Source organism: Gracilinanus agilis, chromosome 3 (assembly GCF_016433145.1).
Source record: "Gracilinanus agilis isolate LMUSP501 chromosome 3, AgileGrace, whole genome shotgun sequence".
Lineage (NCBI taxonomy): Eukaryota > Metazoa > Chordata > Mammalia > Didelphimorphia > Didelphidae > Gracilinanus > Gracilinanus agilis.
The window spans coordinates 468231602-468240806 of NC_058132.1; positions in this window are offsets into that span (position 1 = coordinate 468231602).

Genomic DNA, 9205 nt, shown 5'->3' on the forward strand with positions numbered 1-9205 from the left:
TGTGTGTGTGTGTGTGTGTGTGTGAGAGAGAGAGAGAGAGAGAGAGAGAGAGAGAGAGAGAGAGAGAGAGATGCTTGAATATTGTAGTACTCCTTCAGACAGTAGCAAACAATATTTAAAAAAAAACAATCTTGCCAAGACATTTTGCTCAAGGACCTTTCTTTTAAAGCCAATGAAAGGGTGAGTGATATAATTATTAATCAGTTTGCTTATCAGGTTTCTCTGGCTGAAAGGAGAGTGAGGATATTCATATTTTCCCCTGCCCTATTCACCTTGCCATGACTCTTTTCCAGTTGACAGAGTAGGCAAGCAGCCATGATACCTTACCATCTGCTTGCATCTAAATCACACAATTTCCTTATGTGACTTTTTTTCCCTTCCATATTCAACAAATGTCTGGTTTCATTTTTATGATGACTTTTAAAGCTATTGAGCTTCCAAAAAAAAACAGTGAAAGAGAAAGAGATAGAACACAGACAGGAGAGCAGAATGGAATGATTTTTTTAATGACACCACCAGATTCTCATTAGTAAACCAAATTACATATTTTCTTTAATGTTCACATAGTCCTTTAAAGGACATTATGCTGCATTATATTTGATGAAACATAAATCACTAATGCATTTATATGTTGATTAAATAGTTGTGGAGAGGTAAACAGACTGCCCCATTTTCAAGAAGGGAGTTTTTCTTCTATGGTTCAATTGGGAGACAAAAGGGTCTTACAAAACAAATGCATCTGTGTGTTTAGAAGGGAAACTTATACTGACACGTCTAAATTGTTTTATGTTTGGTTCAGGTTTTCAGTTGAGGAGTGTGTCTCAAGGAATCCTCTCTCCTTTTAGAAGCTTGAGCTCTTCGTCATGCTAACAGAATTACTCCACACAACAAATGATGCACTGGGGATTCCTTAGGCGAGGAATTAATTTTCTTGCCAGTATTATGAGACCATTTGCAAGCTGTGGTGAAGCCAAGGATCTGCATTTTGAAATCTCTTTTTAAAGACTAGCTTCCAATTGTCCCTCAACATGATAGATGCCTTGGGAGTTATGTATTTTATCTAATGTATTGGCAGTTGGCTGTGGTCAGGATCAATACATGCATTGCTAATAAGAAACAAACAAGGCATGTTATTTGTGTTGGTGCAGTGCTTAACTTGGCTCTTTCTGCCTTGCTGGCATGTATTTAATGTCTGACGTGCCTTTAGGCTCTTCGGATTACTGCCATTGTGCTGTGGGAGTCTTTCCTGAGACTACACAGAATGAGCCTTCACTCTGGCTTTTCCCCTTCTCCAGCCAGTCAGAGGGCACTAGTCCAGTGAGAATGTAAGCAGAATTTCTTTTCCTCTGGAATTGGCCATATAATCAATTGAAGGACATGACTCATTCTCTAACAACCTAACGAGGCTGGTGTTTCCTTGTTCTCATTTCATAAGAATTTTTCTTGGATGTTAGGTGTTCACTGTATTTATTGATTGATTTGCTTAGCTTCTTAAAAATAACATACAATCATAGAATTTTTTCTTATTTACAGATATTTGTTTTCCCTCCTCTTATTTTTCCCTTGCACTAAAAAATATAGAAAATGAAAACCCTTGTAACAAACATGCATAATCAAACAAAAATTCCCATATTGGCCATTTCAAAGCAATGTTTCTCATTATGTATATTTAGACAACTACATCTCTGAAACAAAATAAACAGCAGTTTTTATCACCTATCTAACTTTATATCTATCTATCATTATTTACTTATTTATCTATTTATTGGCAAAGGGAAGAGGGCTATCTGCCAATGTGGACTGGCAACTCTGATAACACATGCTAGGTCATCAAGAAGTTGAGACTTTGGTCCTTAAGCCAAACATACCAGAGTTAGCATATGAATCCAAGTCTTCTCAACTTAAAGGTGAGCCCTCAATCTTCTATATAATAGTGTTTCTGTTTTCCTTTGTTAAACTCTATATAGCATTGTTACATTCTACATTGAATAAAACTAGTTGGTATACTGTTTTAGGAATTTAAAAGTGATTTATGTTTAGAATGTCATTTTGTTCTAACCCATGATAGCTCTTTGAAGTTGCTTATTGAGATAGTCATCTTCATTTTATAGATAGATGATAGCAAAAGAGATCAAGTGATTAGAATAAGAACACATAGATAAGAAATGAAAGAGTAAAAATTCAAACTCAGGATTCTGCTGGCTGCAGCAGTGGTGGTGATGGTGGTGGTGGTGGGCTATGGAGCCCATGATCTCAGAGATTGAGTTAGGTAATACCAAAGAGATCAAGGCAAGATAGAGAAGTAAGAAATACTCAGAACCCATCAACTAGCCTCCACACAACTACAGAAAAACAAACACTTAATAGAACAAATACTGGAATGACAGAACCCAAGAAAAGTAAAGCAGTGCTACAATTTAGAACAATATAAAAAGATGGCAAGGAGGACTCAGTTCACTAGGGTAAGAGGAGAGAGTGCTGAGCAAACTTCAGCAGAATTCAGACACAATACAGTGAAAGAGGCAGGGGAAAGAGCACAGTAGGCTTGGCCAGGGTGAGAGGAAACCAACCCAATACTGAACAGCAGTAGTGCGAGGAAAGCAGTCCTGAGTAGTCCAACCAGAATAAAGGCTGGGCATGACCCAGAATAGGCAGTAGCTGCAGGAACCCTGCCCAATAAATTTAAGCCTCAGCAGGATTAGGCAGAATCCAACTTGAACCAGCTGAACTGAATAGCTGCAAACATCCACACAGCAGGCCAATTGGGCTGCCTAAGAAGAGTGATCAGTCTGAGATGGAGATAGTTGGGCCAATCTCAGGCACAGTACAAGCATAGGACATTACCCCCTCTAGTCCAGGAATAGAGGTAAGTTTCAGGATATAGATAAAAATCAAGATAAAAAATACCTCCCCAAATAACCAAAAGACAGGAAAAACCCAATGCAAAATATTTCAACAAGAGGCATGACCAAAATAAAAGCTCAAAAGAGGATAGCAATACAAAAATAAAAATGTGTGAAGCCGCAAAAAGGAAAATATGAAAAGATGCCGAGCCAAAAATGAACTAATAGAAGAGCTCCAATATAATGAAAGAATTGAAGAAAAATAGAAAACAATAAAAAATTTTAAAACAAAAACTTACTAAAGAAATGCACTACCTCAAACAGGAAAATAACTTGCTAAGAAGGAAGTATAAAGCCTTCAAGTAAAAAAAAGGCTCCCTAAAAATTGGAATTGGAAAGACTTCCAGGAACAGATGCAGAGCGAAAGGAGCAGAGCCAGAAGAACATTGTACACAGAGACTGATACACTGTGGTAAAATTGAATGTAATGGACCTCTGTACCAGCAGCAATACAGTGACCCAGGACAATTCAGAGGGATTTATGGTAAAGAACACTGCCCACATTCAGAGGAAGGACTGCAGGAGAGGAAACATATAAGAAAAACAACTGCTTGAACGCATGGGTCGGGGTGGACATGATTGAGGGTGTGGACTCGAAACTACCACACCAATGCAACTACCAACAATTTGGAAATAGGTCTTGATCAAGGACACATGACAAAACTAGTGGAAATGTGCATCGTCCATGGGTGAGGGGAGTGCGGGGGGCGAAGGGGAAAGTAGGAGCATGAATCATGTAACCATGTTAAAAATGAATATTAATAAATGTTTAAAAAAATTGGAATTGGACAAACGGAAGGTAACTTCATTAAACAGTAGGAAACAATAAAACAAATGCAAAAGAATTTTTAAAAAGTAAAAATTGAAATCTCTCACTGGAAAAACAACTGAAAATACATCCAGGAAATATAATCTAAGAATCACTAGACTGCTGTGGTTAAAAAAACACCCTAAGGAAAAAGACTTGTACGAAAATATTTATAGTGTACTCTTTGTGGTAGCAAAAAAATTGGAAAATGAGGTTATGCCCTTTGATTGGGGAATGGCTGAACAAATTATAGTATCTGTTGGTGATGGAATACTATTGTGCTAAAAGGAATAATGAAGTGGAGGAATTCCATGTGAACTGGACCAACCTCCAGAAATTGATGCAGAATGAAAAGAAGTATACTGTGGCCAATCAAATATAATAGACTTCTCTACTAGCAGCAATGCAATGATTCAGGACAGTTCTGAGGGACTTATGAGAAAGAACACTATCCACATCCAGAGAAAGAACTGTGGGAATAGAAACACAGAAGAAAAACAACTGCTTAATCACATGGGTCAGTGGGTATATGATTGGGGATGTAGACTCTAAACGATCACCCTAGTGCAAATATTAATAATATGGAAATAGGTCTTGATCAGTGACACATGTAAAACCCAGGGGAATTGCTCTTTGGCTATGGAATGGTGGGTGGGAGGAGGGGAGGGAAAGAACATGATTCATGTAACTATGGAAAAATATTCTTAATTAATTACATGATCTTTTAAAAATAAAGTAATTTAATTTTTAAAAAAAGATCTTAGACACCATATTGTAAGGAGCTATCAGGGGAAACTGCCCTGATGTTCTTGAATAAGAGAGGAAAATATAAATTGCAAGGATCCACCAATCATCTCTTAAAATAAATCTCAAATTTTAAAACTTAGGACTATTATATAGCTAAATTCCAGAACTCCCAAGCCAAGGAGCAAATATTATAGTTAACCAGAAAAAATTCAAATAACAATCAGGATTTCATAGGACTTAGCACCTTCTACATTAAAGGATCAAAAAGCATGAAAAATGATATTCCATAAGGCAAAGGATCTAGGCCTATTCTCAAAAATCATCTTCCTAGAAAAACTAAGCATAATATTTTAGGGGAAGAAATGGATAGTTAATGAAATAGAATAATTCCATCCAGGCATTCCTGAAGAAACAACCAGAGCTAAAAAGAAATTTTAATGATCAAGTTTAACATTCAAAAGCACAAAATGATAAACAGAAAAAGGGAATCAGTGGAATTAAACTAATCATATTCCTGCATGGGAAATTGGTAACTAGGATACTTAAGATTTCTATAGTAAAAGAGATACCTAAAGTGTAGTCATAACTAATAGTCATATTTTAGAAAAGGGGGAAAGACCAAAAGAATGTTTCTATTCATAAATAGATTTATGATAGATGGCTAAATAGATGAATGGATAGATAAAAGAAAGATAGATGCAATGAATGGATAAGAGCATTCATTTGGTCTTCTCCACACTTTAATATATTGTCATCATTTATGATGGAGCTCTGTGATAGCAGAAAGAGCAATTAATTCAGAATTAGACCTGAGTTTGAATCTTAACTCCATCACTTGACAACTATTTGATTTTGTCAAGTCATGTTGGGGTATTTTTTACTTTTTTATCAGTTATCATTTATTATCATGCAAACATATTTCCATGTTGTTCATTTTTGTAAGTAAGTAATCTTATAAAACCAAAATGTTGAAACATAACCCTAAATGAACAATTAAAAAATCAAATACTTTCTTCTGCATTCTGACTCCCAACAGTTATTTCCCTAGAGTTGGATAGCATTCGTTGTTTTAAGTCCCTCAGAATTATCCTGAATCATTGTATTGCCAAAAATTGCTAAGTCTATCACAGTTGATCATTCCACGATATTGCTGTTATTGTGTCTGTGGTTCTGCTTATTTATGTGCCTCCATATGATATCTTTTCTCCATTTTAATTGAGTTAATATTTCCTTAATATTATTTAACTAATTTAACTAACTTTTATAAAGCTATACTACCAAGATAGAAAGAATGGAAGTCAAATATCCTAAATTGAGATCATAATCTCCTCTACAACTTGTAACCTTATGAAGAGCAGAGTCAAACTTCAATTGATGGTTACAAGACATTCTTAATAATAAGTTCATTTCTGGGTATGGAATCACCAGCTCACAAGATTTTTGAAAGACAGGGACATGACAATTCAGCTGCTGTGGGTCAGTTTTGCTGATCTGAGTCAAGTAAATCTTTCCTCAGTGTTGGATCCTCAATAGGATTTTCTGCTTTAGTTACCAGTAAAAATGTTCTCTAGTTGTTACCTCTAGTAGTTCTTCCAGCATATTTAAGCTATTTCCATGATCTGCCAATTTCACCTTTCAACATTTCTCAAATAAATTTTGTCCTCAGACCCTGCCACCATCCAAGTGTATGCAGCCCTTCAGCACTTCATGCCTTGATGACTGTAATAGTCTACTGGAGAGCCTGCCTGACTCAAGTCTCTTCCCACTCCAGTGCATTCTCCATTCCACTCCATAAGTGATTTTCCGAAGACAGAGATGATTTTGTCACTCGAACCTCTAACTCAATAAACTCCCATGGTTCCCTATTGTCTCCAGGATCAAGTGCAAAATCATCTGCTTGGCATTCAAAGCCCTTCATAACATAGCCCTCTCCTACTTATCCAGTTTTCTTATTCCTTACTCCTCAATACATAATCTTTGATCCACCAACACTAGGCTCCTGGTTGTTTCATGAATGTATTTCTCAGCTCCAGGGTTTTTCTCTATCCCCCATGTCTCTCTCTTCTGCTCCAATGACTGACTTTAAGTCCCAATTAAAATCCTGTATCCTACAAGAAATCTTCCCAATCATGTCTTATTTCCAGTGCCTTCTTTCTTTTAATTCTTTCCTATTTATTCTGTAGATAGATTGTTTTTTATATGTTTGTGTGCATTCTCTCTCTCTCTCTCTCTCTCTCTCTCTCTCAATTTCTCTCTCTCTCTCTCTCTCATTAGATTGGAAGCCCCTTGAGGGCAGGGATTATCTTTTCCCTCTTTTAATATCCTCAGGGCTAAGCCAAGTACCTGACACATAATAGATACTTAATCATTATTTATTCATTGATGATATTATTGTGCTTTTATTATCATTCCCATGTAATGGGTATAGTATGCAAATTACTGAACATGGACTCAAGAAAACATGGGTTCAAAATACTACCTTAGACTTGTTAGCTTTGTGTACCTAGGCAAGTTGCAATTTCTCTAGGTCTTAGTTTCCTCAGATATAATGCAGGGTATTGACTAAATGACCTCTAAATCCCTTCTAAATATTAAATATGTGATGCTTTCCTTTTTCTTATATGATGATTGTGTGTATACCAGAAGTTTTCTGTATATTCTTGAACAAGGGATAGATTGAATTCTGGTGCTGACCATATAAATCAAACTCAATAAATTTGTATTGAATTGAATCCCATTTTTAAAATGGTGAATCATGATTTGTGCCATTCACAATAGCAACCCAAACCCTAAAGAGGGAAAACAGTTTTTTTCCAAGAATGAATGCAATCTTATTTATTTTTAATGTCATACTGTAAAATAAAAGTCAGAATCTTTAGTCAATTCTCTTATTTACAACTGAGCTTATTTCCATGAAGGCTGAGAATGTGCAAACCAATTTTCTTTCTCTGGTGTTCTCTGTAAGTATCAATCCCACACAGTTACTTCATTGTTCTCCAATTGTTTGATCTGTTTTATTTCAGTCTCCTCAGTCAGATTGGTGGGAATCCTGGAGGGAAGAAACCAATATTTTTTGTATTGTTAGCAGTTACTTAACCAATAGATAGAAATCCAAGGAACAAAGGGAGACATAAGTCAATTCTCCTTAAAGATGAATATGAACTTTAGATCTTTGCATGAATTGCAACTGAAAAGCACATTTATTAAGCCTCTACTATGTATAGAATTCCCTCCTGGATCATTGCTCTGCCATGGTGGAGAAACTTGTATAGCTTAATTAAATTAAGAGCCATGCCAGTTAGGGTACCCCAAAATGGAGAAGTCCTAGTAGAGAATTCTGAACAAAAAAGTAATCCACTGGGGAAGAAAATGGCAAACCACTTCTGTATCTTTGCCTAGAAAACTCACACGGACAGTATTGAAATGTATGATATCAAACAGTGAACCTTTCAGGTCAATGGCCTGGTGTGGTATGGTCCACAGGGTCATGAAGAATTGGCACAACTGAACTACAGTACAACAACAAAATACAGAATACTATATATAGAGAGGTACATAGTCTCACTCTTTAATTATGCACAGTCTCAACAATTATGAAAAATTGGGGTTTGGTTAAAACACTAACAAATATCTATAATACCACATGATATTATATTACAAACACTTTATTACATTGAAAAAAAAGACTTATTTGATGTCTAAGGGAGCTCATTGGCAAGGAAGGATTAAAGAAGCCTCTTTAAAGGAAGTTGGATTTGAGTGGGCATCTAAAGAATGGACAGAAAGTCAGCAGGCAAAAATAAGGAGGGAAGACAAACTAGGCATTAAAAATGACACAAGCAAATGAAGATAAGTATCTTAAATGGATGAAACATTTTGCATATTGGGTATAATATAAGACTGTAAAGATATGGTGATGTCAGACCTAGTTTTGAAAAACCTTGAAAGCCAGGTAGATATGAAAGCCAGGTAAAATTACTCAGTGGGTAATAGAGAGACAGTGAAAATTTTGAAGCAGAGAAATGATCTGACCAGAACTACTAGATCATATATACTATCTTAGCTTTCCTTCTCCTCTTCCTATCCAAACTGTGTCCACCATGCTTTGTCACAGGAACCTACTTCTACCCTAAGACTTGTGGTCTTAAGAGGCATAATAAAGTCACAATCTGATCCCATGGGAGGTGTCCAAGATGAAAGTGATCATTGAGTCAGAAAGTTGAAAAGCTCTAATGGAAAGACACAAATTTGAGGAATGAAATTATATTGGATGAATCGTTGATTCCCTGGTGTCCACATATAGTACTGAAATTTGGCTTCCACAGCTAGTCTTCCTGTTTGCCTTAGATCTCTGGACCCTGGCATTCCATAAGCATTCAGGTGCCAACTTTCCTTACTTGTTAGTTTATATATGCTTTCCTCTTGGCATAGACCCTGACTCTATAGCTTCAGGCAAATATTGCCCTTTCCTAACCAAAGTGTATGCCTAATTATTAGCACATTAGAGAGCACCACATATTTTAAAGAGTCATGTTGATAGATAGAGTCATGAGATAGTTGTGACCATAAGAGTGAATGATATTACAATGATTGAGAATATAAAAAGAGAAGAGTTAGTTTAAAAATCCTGAATGATGGGTGTTGGTGGGCTTCCAGGTTAAGATGGCGGCAGACTAAAAAGCACTGCTTAACCTCTCCTAACCAAAACATACAGGACTCTTCAAGGAGACATAAAAACAAATCCAGA